The sequence below is a fragment of the Capricornis sumatraensis genome, chromosome 3 (assembly GCF_032405125.1).
Source record: "Capricornis sumatraensis isolate serow.1 chromosome 3, serow.2, whole genome shotgun sequence".
Taxonomy (NCBI): domain Eukaryota; kingdom Metazoa; phylum Chordata; class Mammalia; order Artiodactyla; family Bovidae; genus Capricornis; species Capricornis sumatraensis.
This window is the reverse complement of record NC_091071.1, coordinates 99,719,088-99,733,878: the sequence shown is the minus strand read 5'-3', so window position 1 is coordinate 99,733,878 and position 14,791 is coordinate 99,719,088. Positions and strand designations below refer to the sequence as shown.

The following is a 14,791-nucleotide window of genomic DNA, read 5'->3' as shown; positions in this document are numbered from 1 at the left end:
ATTACCCATGAGAAAAACTGAAATTGACAAACTGTAGATACCTGTTCAAGATCACACTGCATGGTGCTGCTGCTGCTGCTGCTGCTGCTGCTAAGTGGCTTCAGTAGTGTCCAACTCTGTGCAACCCCAGAGACAGCAGCCCATCAGGCTCCGCTGTCCCTGGGATTCTCCAGGCAAGAATACTGGAGTGGGTTGCCATTTCCTTCTCCAATGCATGAAAGTGAAAAGTCAAAGTGAAGTCGCTCAGTCGTGTCTGACTCTTAGCGACCTCATGGACTGCAGCTTATGAGGCTCCTCCATCCATTGGATTTTCCAGGCAAGAGTACTGGAGTTGGGTGCCATTGCCTTCTCTGCACACTGCATATGATCAATTTAAAAAAACTTTGTTTTGACTAGGTAACTGATCAAACATAGTCCACAAGTAGACCTGATTCAGTTAACATGAAATTTTATATTCATCCCTTTAATCAATTTTATATTACACCTGTGTATTCTAGGACAAAGAATAGTCAAACCACCTAATTTTAATGATAAATTACTATATTGACGATTACATGGGACAGTCCTAAAACGGTCAAAATTAAAAATCCACTTCTGGGATGATCTGTTCCTACAATGTGCTCAGTTCAGTGCAGTTCAGTCGCTCAGTTGTGTCTGACTCTTTGTGACCCCATGAATCGCAGCACGCCAGGCCTCCCTGTCCATCACCAACTCCCGGAGTTCACTCAAACTCACGTCCATTGAGTCAGTGATGCCATCCAGCCATCTCATCCACTGTCGTCCCCTTCTCCTCCTGCCCCCAATCTCTCCCAGAATCAGAGTCTTTTCCAGTGAATCAACTCTTCACATGAGGTGGCCAAAGTACTGGAGTTTCACCTTTAGCATCATTCCTTCCAAAGAAATCCCAGGGCTGATCTCCTTCAGAATGGACTGGTTGGATCTCCTTGCAGTCTAAGGGACTCTCAAGAGTCTTCTCCAACACCACAGTTCAAAAGCATCAATTCTTCGGCGCTCAGCCTTCTTCACAGTCCAACTCTCACATCCATACATGACCACTGGAAAAACCATAGCCTTGACTAGACGGACCTTAGTCAGCAAAGTAATGTCTCTGCTTTTGAATATGCTCACCACCATTATAATTGTCTAAGCTGCTTACCTCAGCAACTAACACAGGATCTGGTACATAAGATATCCTTCATAAATGTTTTATTTCCTTCTGAAAGAATAATTTAGTATCACTGAATATCTATAATTTACTATATAAATCAAAAATCATAGGCTAACTCAGAATAGAAAAATCTATTCTATTAGCGCTAATTTGATTATGACTATGCAAATTTTCCAGAATTTTTAAGTTATTATTTAATAAGTTAGTTCCTTAATTTTAAGCTACTTTTTTCAAAGTGGATAACTGTTAAAGATTAAAGAACTTTATAAAGAAAATTATGAAAGTTGAAAAATTCATATATATTTTATGTTCATATTAAAAATAAGGTATACATTTCACTGACAAAATTTAAGTCAATGACTTAGTCATGGTAACATACCACTAGTTTTAAGCAACCACTTTTCCTCTCTCTCTTTTTTTTTGATTGTGTTTAAGATCAAGATTATGTCATTTTAATATCCATATGAACCATGACAAGCTGGAATCAAGATTATGTCATTTTAATATCCATATGAACCATGACAAGCTGGAATCAAGATTGCTGGGAGAAATACCAATAACCTCAGATATGCAGATAACACCACCCTTATGGCAGAAAGTGAAGAACTAAAGAGCCTCTTGATGAAAGTGAAAAAGGAGAGTGAAAAAGTTGGCTTAAAGCTCAACATTCAGAAAATGAAGATATTGGCATCCGGTCCCATCACTTCATGGGAAATAGATGGGGAAACTGTGTCAGACTTTATTTTTCTGGGCTCCATAATCACTGCAGATGGTGACTGCCATCATGAAATTAAAAGATGTTTACTCTTTGGAAGGAAAGTTATGACCAACCTAGACAGCATATTCAAAAGCAGAGACGTTACTTTTTCAACAAAGGTCCATCTAGTCAAGGCTATGATTTCTCCAGTAGTCATGTATGGATGTGAGAATTGGACTATAAAGAAAGCTGAGTGCCAAAGAATTGATGCTTTTGAACTGTGGTGTTGGAGAAGACTCTTGAGAGTCCCTTGGACTTCAAGGAGATCCAACCAGTCCATCCTAAAGGAGATCAGTCCTGGGTGTTCACTGGGAGGACTGATTTTGAAGCTGAAACTCCAATACTTTGGCCACCTTATGCAAAGAGCTGACTCACTGGAAAAGACCCTGATGCTGGGAAAGACTGAGGGCAGGAGGAGAAGGAGATGACAGAGGATGGGATTGTTGGAAGGCGTCACCGACTCAATGGACATGGGTTTGGGTGGACTCTGGGAGTTGGTGATGGACAGGGAGGCCTGGCGTGCTGCGGTTCATGGGGTGGCAAAGAGTCGGACACGAGTGAGCGACTGAACTGATACTGACTGAATCATGACAGATGACTAGGTATGTAAGCACACAATTGAAAACAGGAAGGATGATGATGATTCTCTGAGAATTCAAGACCATTATTTGAGTTTTTTTTTTTTTTAAGGAGAGAGACAGGAGGGCCAGGGATACACAGGATCTCCCTGTGCACAAAAGTAAATATATTATGAAAACAAAACAAAACAAAAACCCTCTAGATTAAGCCACTCAGGAACAGGCCTACTTCACAAAGAAAACTGTCTTTAATTCAGACCTATTAGGGATAGCCTGTAACCTGCTTGGAGTTTCATGGAGGGGTTCTTTAAGTATCACCCTAAAAACAATCATTGATTTCCAAACTGTAGAAGGTAAGCTTGCATGTTTATTCGCAGAAATTCATTGACAGTAGGAATATCAGCTCTTGATATTTTTATAAAAAAATGCAAAGTACTAAAAAGGCCAACAGATATTTACTAAAAAGTCAACAGTAAGAAATATGGACACGCTTTGCTATCTAAACACTTACTCTAGGAAACATTTTGATTTTTAATATTTTGGCAGTAATATCTGACTGTGACTTTAAATGCTAAATAGTAAGACTAATCAGGAGTTAACATATTTATTTTGTAAGTTCTAAAAAGTGAATATATATACAAGGGAAAAGAAGAGAATGAAGCAAGAAGTTTATAAAAGGAATCCAAAGGTTCTATCATAGATAACTTAACAAGGTGTTAATGAGTAAGAAGTCTTACCAATATAAGCACTCAAGTGAACTGTACTTAAGCATGTTCTCATGTGTAGACCTGTGGATTAATATCTATCAGATTGTGAAAACAAAGAGGATAAACTTACATTCAATGTGCAGTAAGACTCATCTTTCGCAATAGAACACTTATATAAAAAAAAAAAAAAAAACTATTGTCTGTGGTAATATTGTTAACATATAAAAATGAAAATACCAGAATTCAGAGTCTATATCATTTAAAGCTTTGTGATATTTAAATTATCAATAGAGAGATTTCACCTAAAATCTAGGCCATGAGACATCAATTTCTCAGCAGCCCGGTTTCTATGATTAACTCTGAAGAATTTCCCAAAGCTCCGATGGCCTTCAAGGACATTTGCTGAATGTAACATTCAGAAGCTTTTCCAAGGTGTTGATTTCAACTCCTAAATCCATATAGCAACATAAAATATGAAGTACTGATTATGCTCAGATCTCCTGTTTATATGTATGTGTGATGATGTACTATTCTTATTATTTAACTGAACCATTATGATGTCTTAAACACTAATTCTAGTATTAGATCACTCAAGTCCTTTAGGGTTAGATATAAATTACAAAGATCTCAACTATTATATTCCGAGAGTACTTGTTTAATGTATTTATTCTAACTAAAATGAAAAACAATGAGCTGAATCTAGTATGACTGATTTTCATAAAATCTGAAAAATTTATCCATAGCAAAGTAAAATTAGTGCATTAATTTATTTCAACTAATTATTTTTTCTCTTCAGTATATGCCAAAGTCTCTGTTCTCTCCAACTTCGTATCAGTCAGTCAGTTTAGTCACTCAGTCATGTCCGACTCTTTGCAGCCCCATTGACTGCAGCACACCAGGTTTTCCTGTCCATCACCAACTCCTGCAGCCTTCTCAAACTCATGTCCATAGCGTCAGTGATGCCACTGAACCATCTCATACTCTGTCATCCCTGTCTCCTCCCACCTTTGATTTTTCCCAACTTTGTATAGCTATAGCATAAAAATATCTATCCTTTCACCTTGTACTTACGTGAGGGGCTACTTTTATTATATGTTAAAGGTAACACATAAATCATGGGGCTAATAGCCACATCTCTTTTTTCCTTAACCTATCTATTGACCATATCTTAGAGCAGAAGAATGAGAATTTTACACATACATACACATGGACACAAGCACTCAGATTAGTATAAAGAAAAAATCTCAGATTCTATGTTCCAAACAATAATTAGCTCCCCTCCCGAGTCAAGCTCTTAGTTGAAATACTCAGCTTTATTGCAGCTCTGCTCCTCATCTAGCAGTGTAAATTCTCCCAAAGCAGAGGACACATTTGCTGACATCACTGTGTATGTAGAATATCAACATATTCCACATTCCAGTTATGATTATAGAAATGTTCCTATGAACATATGCTGAAAGTCTCAGTTAAATTTAATTTTTATTTCCTTTTTAACCTGAGTCAAACTATGAAAAAACAACCTGTGTATTTGTTTAAAGTGAAAGTGAAAGTGAAGTCGCTCAGTTGTGTCCGACTCTTTGTGACCCCATGGACTGTAGCCTACCAGGTTCCACCATCCATGGGATTTTCCAGGCAAGTATAACGTCACCTCATTGTATTTATATAAAAGTAGTTTTTAAAACATGTTCTACAATGTTTACCACTCTGGATACAAATAAACACATGGAATGATGATCCCAGAGAACTATGAGTCTCTAACCAAAGATGTTTCATTCATTTTCATAAATGAGAAGGAATATAAAGATGTGAAGTAGTCAATCACAATAACAGGAAATTTTTACGTAAAGGATGTAGGAAATTTTTCATAAATTAAAAAAAAAGTAACTATAAACCTACTTTTTTTGGATCAAACTGTAGTACTGATAAAAACTGTTTGATGACCCATGTGTTTATTCAACAAATATTTACTAAGCTCCTACTATATGCCATTGCTTGAAGTGAGGAGGTAAGCAAAATAAGGCATGGCATGTGATGCTTACAAAACTGTAGGAAAGACCAACACTAAATAATCAGATGGATGAATGTAGTTACAAATTAAGCAAGGTCAGTCAAAGAAAATGTTCTGGAAATTCCGGACAGCTCTGAAGCTAAAATTTTAAGGATAAGAGGTAGGGATGAGTGGTAAAGAGGAGCACAGAAAGCTCAGAAAAAAAAAAAAAGAAAAAAGACTCTGTCCTCAGACAAGGGGAAGTCCAATTTAACGTTACATACTAAGCATACTCAATGATTTCTTAAACTTAAATTTTTTAAAATAATCACCAAAATGTTAATAATTTCTTACATTTTTTTTCTCTGGAAATAGGCTACTTATTTCTCATACAGAATTAAAAAATTTTTTCAAGTGAAGATGGTTGACATTTTCCTCAGGCAAAAATATGTTGCTGCAGATACTTAAGAAACTTAAAAGTAAAGCTGTAAGTTTGATGCTGGTTTGTTTTGTTTTTAAAGTGTTTGCGTCTTATTCCGTAATTTTGTAATGCTCTTAGAGTTATCTACTGAATCATGGGTAGTAACATAATAAAAGACTGAGAGAGACAGACAGAGGCAAGGAGAGATAGAGACACAAACAGGAAAGGAGTGTGAGCCTCTCTCTCATCAAAGATTGAGTTAAGATTCTAGAGTTTCTTCCCCACAGTCAGCTGAGAGTGAAACAGACATTTTCATTGCAAATAAGATGAAGAGAATATGGGGAACTACGCTTGCTTTTAACTCTCCTGTCATGAAGCAATGGGCTTTTCGTAACTTTACTACTTATAGAAAGGATTTTTTGGTCTGCAGTGAGAGAAAACTAATGAGAAAACAGTCCTGTCAAGACTGTTTCTTTTACATGTGCTAAAATGATTCATTCAAAATATTTAAATAAGCCAGTCAGCCATAGAAACTTAATTAATAGTTACTGGTTTTAAATGGATACCTATCAATCAGGACGTGCTGAGAGCTACAGCTTCTCCATGTCAAATAGAATGGCTGTGATAGCAAACAGGTGGAAAATATCTAACTCTTTGTGGGACATTAAGCAGTGATATGATGCAATATTGGTTGAATTTAGTTTCTAAGCAATGCTTGTCTACTGGTAACCTAAAGCATTGTCAAAAAAAAAAAAATCCTTTTCATTGACTGCTGAATTCTCAATGAAGCATGACTAGTGACAGGACGGCATGTTAGTGGTGACAGGCTCTCTGATGGAAGGATACAATCATATTTCACTGCTATGTACTCAAGTTGTGAAAAACAAGAGAAACCTAATAAAACCCAACTTTAGAAGCTTTCTATACACCTGGAAAATAACTGGGAATTTCTGTGTAAGTCTGAGTGCACACATGTGTACTCACATATAGGGCAGTTGGATACAGGCATACTTGAAACACAGATTGAGTAGAAGATAAGTAACTTTTTAGTTTTACCATAGTTTGGCAATTTATTGATGACAGTAGCCTCATCTACTAGACTTCTAGAGCATCCTAAGAAATAGTGTCAGCAATCAGACATGGAGGCTGCTAAATGCTTGATATTTCCACATCAGATGGTCTTATTAAGAAAAAACAAACAAACAAAATCCTTGCAGGAAAAAGAATCATCTTAATTTTTTTTCAGGTAAGAAAGTCAGACAAAAGAAGCAAAATATGTATATGCAGTATGTATCACATCCTGAAACTGAAAGTATTTTCCATTTGATTTTCAGAGACTGTTTGTTGCATTTTTTTTTTTTTTTTCTTTTCCCTTGCCACTTGCCCTGTACAGCTGCCATTTTGGGCTGCAACAATGAGACCAGTGTAGAAGGAGAATAAAGGAACTGGGTACATTTAGATTTGGACAATGAACTCATTCAGGGCTCTTTCAGTCTGGAAGATTCTGAGACTTCAGCAACATAGGAATTGCTAAATAAGAATAAGGCAAGTGGATTCTGATAAAGGCCAACCAGTGATTTCAAAGAAAGAGAAACACTGCAAGGAGCTTGCTTAATTGTGAAAGGCTGCTCCACCGAGAATCAGGAAGGGTCTGTCAGAACATCCTTATCAAAACTAAGCAGAATCTCCATTTCCTTGTAAAACTCAAGGTCTTGAAGGAAAGCCATTTAAATATATTTAAAAAGCCATTTAGATATATTTCAACAGAGGAAAGAGAGATGAGTTGAAAAGTTATTCCCATCTTTTTAACTCTCTATTAATTCTACGTTGTGTTTTTCAGGCCAGTTTTGTTGAAAAAAACTCAAGTCCTGGGTTTGGTTTCAGAATAGACCTCAAGATAGAATCTTTTCTGACCCTTAACCAACTGACTCAATTATCAAGGCAACAGTAAACCAGAAGGGGAGAGAACCTAAAAGGATAAATTTACCCCTGCTTTGTATTTTCAAAAGATTTTTGCTCTCCTTGATGATAGAGATCATAAACTGCCGCCAGAAAAGTGAACTCGAAGTACCTGAAACTTCTTAGAAGAACACAGCCCTAAAGCAGTGCAGTTTTGAGGTTTCCTTCCTTTCTTCATTCTTTTGCTTTCCTTTTTACTATTGTTGCCCAGATGCTTTTATAGGAAAAAAGCAGGTCAGTATGCTGTTGGCAGGCTTTTCTCCCCTAATTCTCTTTGTGATTCCCTTGGCAATGATGACTTTCTTCTTTCTTCTTTTTTTTAAATTCAGTAAAAAATAGTGCTAATACTTAAGTGCACAATTTATGCTCAGCAACTCTGTCTTCCCACCTGTCACTAGACGTGCCCTAAGCACAAAACTGACCCTAACAGAAAAAAAAAAAAAAAGTAAGTGAGGACCTCTGGGTTCAGAATGAGTCAGGGGTGGAAATGTTATGGGACTGTTACCTTGAAGAAGGTTGTTTTGTGTTCTTGGACCTGACACTATACAGCCCCTTTTCCTTTGCCCCTCTGCTCCATTAGTCCTGTGTACATGGATTTTTGGTTTCAGGCTTTCAGAAATCTCAAATGGACAACCTCAATAACATCCATGAATTCTTCACATTTTTATCTAATTTTTAAATATCTAAATTAATTTTTTTAAAGTTTTCTTTCTTCCCCTCCCTCTCGCTCTCTCTTTTCTCTCTGTATCGCTTAAAATAAATTTTCAGAGACTAGGAGCCAGCAGTGCAAAAGACTGAGGAAATTGATGGAATGTTTATCTGGAAATAAGTGCTTTCTTACTTACATTGCCAATGACTAAACTCAGAATATAGATTATGCCAATTCCATGGATTGGCAGATTGAGATATTTATTGTTTCTGAAACATGTATCTGATATTTATACATATATATATACTGCTGCTGCTAAGTCACTTCAGTCGTGTCCGACTCTGTGCGACCCCATAGACGGCAGCCCACCAGGCTCCCCTGTCCCTGGGATTCTCCAAGGAAGAACACTGGAGTGGGTTGCCATTTCCTTCTCCAACATATATATATATATATATATATATATATATATATATATATATATATATATACACATATATATATAGATAGATAGATAGATATATATATGTATAATCTTTCTCCCTTTCTTCTAATGTCTATTCTGCTATTTACTTTGCATCAAATAAGGTATTGAATCCAAATAAAAATTTTAACATTTATGGGTATAAGCTGAATAAAGACATCGGGAATATCTTCCAGTCTGGTATATAATTTTAACCTGTTTTTCAAGTCTGTTTCCATTCAAGACAAGGTCCTTAACCTAGGTCCAGGACAACAATTTTAGTTATGAATTTTACAATGCATTTTACACCATTATACATAATACATTTCTAACAAGTATACACTACTAGGTAGTTATATGTCTAGCATCATGCTGAATTTTATAGGCACTCAACTGCATATTCGCTCCTTTTCTTCAAAGAATTTACAACTTTAGGATGGAATAAATGCTTGTTATTTTTGCATGCCCAACACCATAAGTCAATTCCATATTCTGACAATATTCCCTAGTTTTCACTTGGTACCTTCTACCATTTTTTTTTAAAGTCTGTAAAATCATTTCATTTCTTTAGCCTCAGAATTCAATTTAAGAGTTATAAGATTTTACAATAAAAGTCAATCTGAAGATTTGGGATGAGAATATTGAGAAAGGGAGTCTATCTTCACTGTCAGGTAAAAAGAAAAAGAAAGAAAACTATTTGAATGTAAGTTTTCCCTCTGAACAGAATCAGCCTCAATATGAAGCCACACCTGAGGAATCCAAAGATGGAAAGAAGCAAATTGCTAATAATGTATTCTGAGTTTCTAGATTCACATATTTACATGATCCACTAAATTCTTTTTCTCGCTCTAGTCAGTTTGGATTGGGTTCCTGATTAATAAATAGAAAATGAGACCACTACATACATTACTACAAATCAGAATTTCTTTAAGTGTGGTTCACAGACCACCAATAGAAGCATCTCCTGGAGACTTGTTAGAAATGCACTTTCAGGCCCCACTGCAGATCTGCTAAACCAGTCAGTCTGGGAGTGAAGCCCAGCAATCTGTGATTTAACAATACCTCCAGATAAGGCTGATGCCTTCTGGCAATATTCTCAAATCTTAGAACTAATGTTCTAACATATTTGTATCTAGAGAAATAAGTGCAAGGCTAGACTAGATACACTGTGTCCATAGATTCTTCAGGTACATTAAGTAAATATCTTTCTTCAGTTGAGAATTTGGGTAAGATCCAGAACAGAAATCAGACTTGAGCAGAGGATGAAAGGAGAACCAGGATATGGCAGAAGGGGAATGTTGCCAACACATTATGTTCCACCAGACCTTTAAACAAGTAGGATGGAATAATTCATTCACTGAGGTGCATACGAACGTCAGACCTTTTCTTATCTTGGACTAGAAATGTTTCACTTGTCTCCTAAGTCAGAGAAACTGCTGACATTTAGAAAAGCAATTGTGAGTTAAGAAAGAGTCAAACCTGAGGAGATCTTTGGAAAGGAAAGAAGATCAATAGAAGAAACCCAGGGTTCAAATACTGAAAACGTCAAATATGTCAGAATGAAGGCATATGTGGGAGTCTAAGATGACGTAGAGCCAAGAGCCAAGACTGAATAAATGGAAAAAAAAAAAAAAAAAAAAACTGCTTTAAATAAAGTCCATGTTTGGCAAAGGCTTTTCCTTTCTGCAAGCTGCGTTTTGTAGTCTGAGGGTGCTTTCAACTTAACTGTGAGTAACCCCAAGAGCAACTGACATCTGCTTCCATCCAGCCAGAGCACCTTTGCACCAATGAACTAGTGACAGGGACAGAGTTCCAAATGACTGTTGGATGTGCCAGGAATCAGTACTTTTTTTTCAGGCTTCAACAACCTCCTCCAGTCTGGTGATCAACTCCTCTATGACATGAGAGTGCTAACACTATTCCTGGCCCATCATCTTGCTTTCTTCTCTTAGTAAAGAATCAACTTCTTTTCCAGTAAGGTGATAGTAGAAATCAAATCTAAAACGATTATTAAAAACCATAATGTTATAAGTACTATAAATCTTCTTAGGATTTAAAAGTGCTTAAGGCATGAAAGAGAAATGATAATGAGATTAAACACAATTCCAAATAAGATTAGTACATTTTAATATGGTACAGGGACCCAGAACATATAACTATTTTAAACTTTATTCTGGGGTTGGTTTGTTTGTTTTTTCGTGGCAATGCAATGTAATTAAGATCTTGACTTTTCTGTTAGAGTCTGCCAGCTTGAGACCAATTTCTAATTCTTATTTTCGTTCAACCTGTTTTTTTTTTTTTTTTTTTCAATCTGTAGAACCCTAATAATAAGTAATTATCAACAGTTAGGATGAGTCAATGAGTTAACACAAACCAGCATTTTGCATATGGTCCAAAATTCATAAGAAATCAATAAATTATTTACCATAAAAATATGTATGGACATATTTTGCTCTTTAGACAAACTATACCAAAATAAAAACCAAGAGATGACAAATTATAATTTTTTTAATTTCCTTTTTTATCATAAATTATTGCATACTTAAAAAAGAAGAGAACTGGTTGAGATAACCCTTTAAGCATTCAGCTAGAGAAGTTTTGTACATTTTAGTGGCTACTCTAAAGACATTTTGTTAGTGTCAAGAAAAATGAATGACATATTCCTCTGCTTCCACAATAGATGAGTAAGGTCCATTACTGTCTTATGATTCATGGGTTCTTGCAGAAATTTAGCACATGCTAATTGAACACCCACTGTGTGCTGTCACTGCACAGGCTCTAAAAACTAAACCAATGACTGTCACTTGTAATTGTCACCTGAGAAACCTGCAATAAGATCATTTATCTGGTAAAATAGATTAAGTAACAATTATTTTTCAGTATAAATTCTTCATTGCAGTGTTAAGTATTTTAAATGTGATCTCTAAGATCCTAAAGCATAATTTAAGGGCACCTGAATTATATTATAGCTTTCTTCAACTTTTTTTCCCCCACTATATTGTATAGTCATCAGGGTAAGGCCGTATTTTTTCATTTCTCAAATTTAGCTCAAAGCCTTATGTGCAGTAGGAGCTTGATAAATACTAACTGTATTCCACTGAAATCTGTCCTTGGAAGCCACAGGAAATGTATATATGTTATTATCTTCTGTGTCTATAGACATGTTATGTTGCATTTTTTACTTTAGAAACTGAGTGGCCTACTAATAAACTATTACTTCTTCTATTGTTACAATGAAGCATTATCTATAGAGAGAATGCTTATTGCCAAAGGGCTAGGATTCATTGTTGCTGTTTCATCCCTAAATCATGTCTAACTCTGGGGACTCCATGGACTATAGCCCACCAAGTTCCTCTGTCCATGGGATTTCCCAGGCAATAATTGGAGTGTGTTGTCTTTTTCTTCTCCGGGGGATCTGCCCAACCCAGAGGGAGAAGCTATGTCTCCTGCATTAGCAGATGTGGGCAGCTCCTTTACCACTGAGCCAGCAGGAAGCCCTAGGATTCACTATCAGTTCAGTTCAGCTCAGTCGCTCAGTCGTGTCTGACTCTTTGCGACCCCATGAATCGCAGCACGCCAGGCCTCCCTGTCCATCACCAACCCCCGGAGTTCACTCAAACTCATGTGCATCGAGTTGCTGGTGCCATTCAGCCATCTCATCCTCTGTCGTCCCCTTCTCCTGGTGACCCCAGTCCCTCCAAGCATCAGGGTCTTTTCCAATGAGTCAACTCTTCACCTGAGGTGGACAGAGTATTGGAGTTTCAGCTTTAGCATCAGTCCTTCCAATGAACACCCAGAACTGATCTCCTTCAGAATGGACTGGTTGATCTCCTTGCAGTCCAAGGGACTCTCAAGAGTCTTCTCCAACACCACAGTTCAAAAGCATCAATTCTTAGCTGCTCAGCCCAAATCTCACATCCATACATGACCACTGGAAAAACCACAGCCTTGACTAGAGGGACCTTTGTTGGCAAAGTAATGACTCTGCTTTTTAATATGCTATCTAGGTTGGTCATAACTTTCCTTCCAAGGAGTATGTGTTTTCTAATCTCATGGCTGAAATCACCATCTACAGTGATTCAGTTCAGTTCAGTTCAGTCACTCAGTTGTGTCTAACTCTTTGTGACCCCATGAATTGCAGCACGCCAGGCCTCCCTGTCCTTTACCAACTCCCGGAGTTCACTCAGATTCATGTCCACCAAGTCAGTGATGCCATCCAGCCATCTCATCCCCTGTTGTCCCCTTCTCCTCCTGCCCCCAATCCCTACCAGCATAAAAGTCTTATCCAATGAGTCAACTCTTCACATGAGGTGGCAAAAGTACTGGAGTTTCAGCTTCAGCATCATTCCTTCCAAAGAAATCCCAGGGCTGATCTCCTTCAGAATGGACTGGTTGGATCTCCTTGCAGTCCAAGGGACTCTCAAGAGTCTTCTCCACCACCACAGTTTGAAAGCATCAATTCTTCAGTGCTCAGCCTTCTTCACAGTCCAACTCTCACATCCATACATGACTACTGGAAAACCCATAGCCTTGACTAGACGGACCTTAGTAGGCAAAGTAATGTCTCTGTTTTTGAATATACTATCTAGGTTGATCATAACTTTTCTTCCAAGGAGTAAGCATCTTTTAATTTCATGGCTGCATTCACCATCTGCAGTGATTTTGGAGTACCCCAAAGTAAAGTCTGACACTGTTTCCACTGTTTATACATCTATTTGCCATGAGGTGATGGGATCGGATGCCATGATCTTCGTTTTCTGAATGTTGAGCTTTAAGCCAACTTTTTCACTCTCCTCTTTCACTTTCACCAAGAGGCTTTTTAGTTCCTCTTCACTTTCTGCCATAAGGGTAGTGTTATCTGCATATCTGAGGTTATTGATATTTCTCCCGGCAATCTTGATTTCAGCTTGTGTTTCTTCCAGTCCAGAGTTTCTCAAGATGTACTCTGCATATAAGTTAAATAAGCAGGGTGACAATAGACAGCCTTGACGTACTCCTTTTCCTATTTGGAACCAGTCTGTAGTTCCATGTCCAGTTCTAAATGTTGCTTCCTGACCTGCATAGAGATTTCTCAAGAGGCAGGTCAGGTGGTCTGGTATTCCCATCTCTCTCAGAATTTTCCACAGTTTATTGTGATCCACACAGTCAAAGGCTTTGGCATAGTCAATAAAGCAGAAATAGAGGTTTTTTGGAACTCTTTTGCTTTTTCCATGATCCAGTGGATGTTGGCAATTTGATCTCTGGTTCCTCTGCCTTTTCTATAACCAGCTTGAACATCAGGAAGTTCACGGCTCACATATTGCTGAAGCCTGGCTTGGAGAATTTTGAGCATTACTTTACTAGCATGTGAGATGAGTGCAATTGTGCGGTAGTTTGAGCATTCTTTGGCACTGACTTTCTTAGGAATTGGAATGAAAACTGATCTTTTCCAGTCCTGTGGCCACTGCTGAGTTTTCCAAATTTGCTGGCATATTGAGTGCAGCACTTTCATAGCATCATCTTTCAGGATTTGAAATAGATCAACTGAAATTCCGTCACCTCCACTAGCTTTGTTCGTAGAGATGCTTTCTAAGGCTCACTTGACTTCACATTCCAGGATGTCTGGCTCTAGATGAGTGATTACCCTATCATGATTATCTGGGTCATGAAGATCTATTTTGTACAGTTCTTCTGTGTAGTCTTGCCACCTTTTCTTAATATCTTCTGCTTCTGTTAGGTCCATTCCATTTCCATGTAATATGTAGAGAAGGCTCTACACGTGGACATCACCAGATGGTCAACACCGAAATCAGTTTGATTATATTCTTTGCAGCCAAAGATGGAGAAGCTCTATACAGTCAGCAAAATCAAGACCAGGAGCTGACTGTGGCTCAGATCATGAACTCCTTATTGCCAAATCAGACTTAAATTGAAGAAAGTAGGGAAAACTGTTAGACCATTCAGGTATAACCTAAATCGAATCCCTTATGATTATACAATGGAAGTGAGAAATAGATTTATGGGACTAGATTTGATAGATAGATAGAGTGCCTGATGAACTATGAACAGAAGTTTGTGACATTGTACAGGAAACAGGGATCAAGACCTTCCCCAAGAAAAAGGAAT

At 37.4% G+C, this 14,791-nt stretch overlaps 1 protein-coding gene across 1 annotated transcript in view; it reads right to left on the bottom strand.

The window, feature by feature from the left end:
- The window catches only part of LRP1B (LDL receptor related protein 1B), a 1,972,098-nt gene that overhangs the window by 1,486,909 nt on the left and 470,398 nt on the right, over positions 1 to 14,791 (bottom strand). The window lies entirely within an intron of this gene.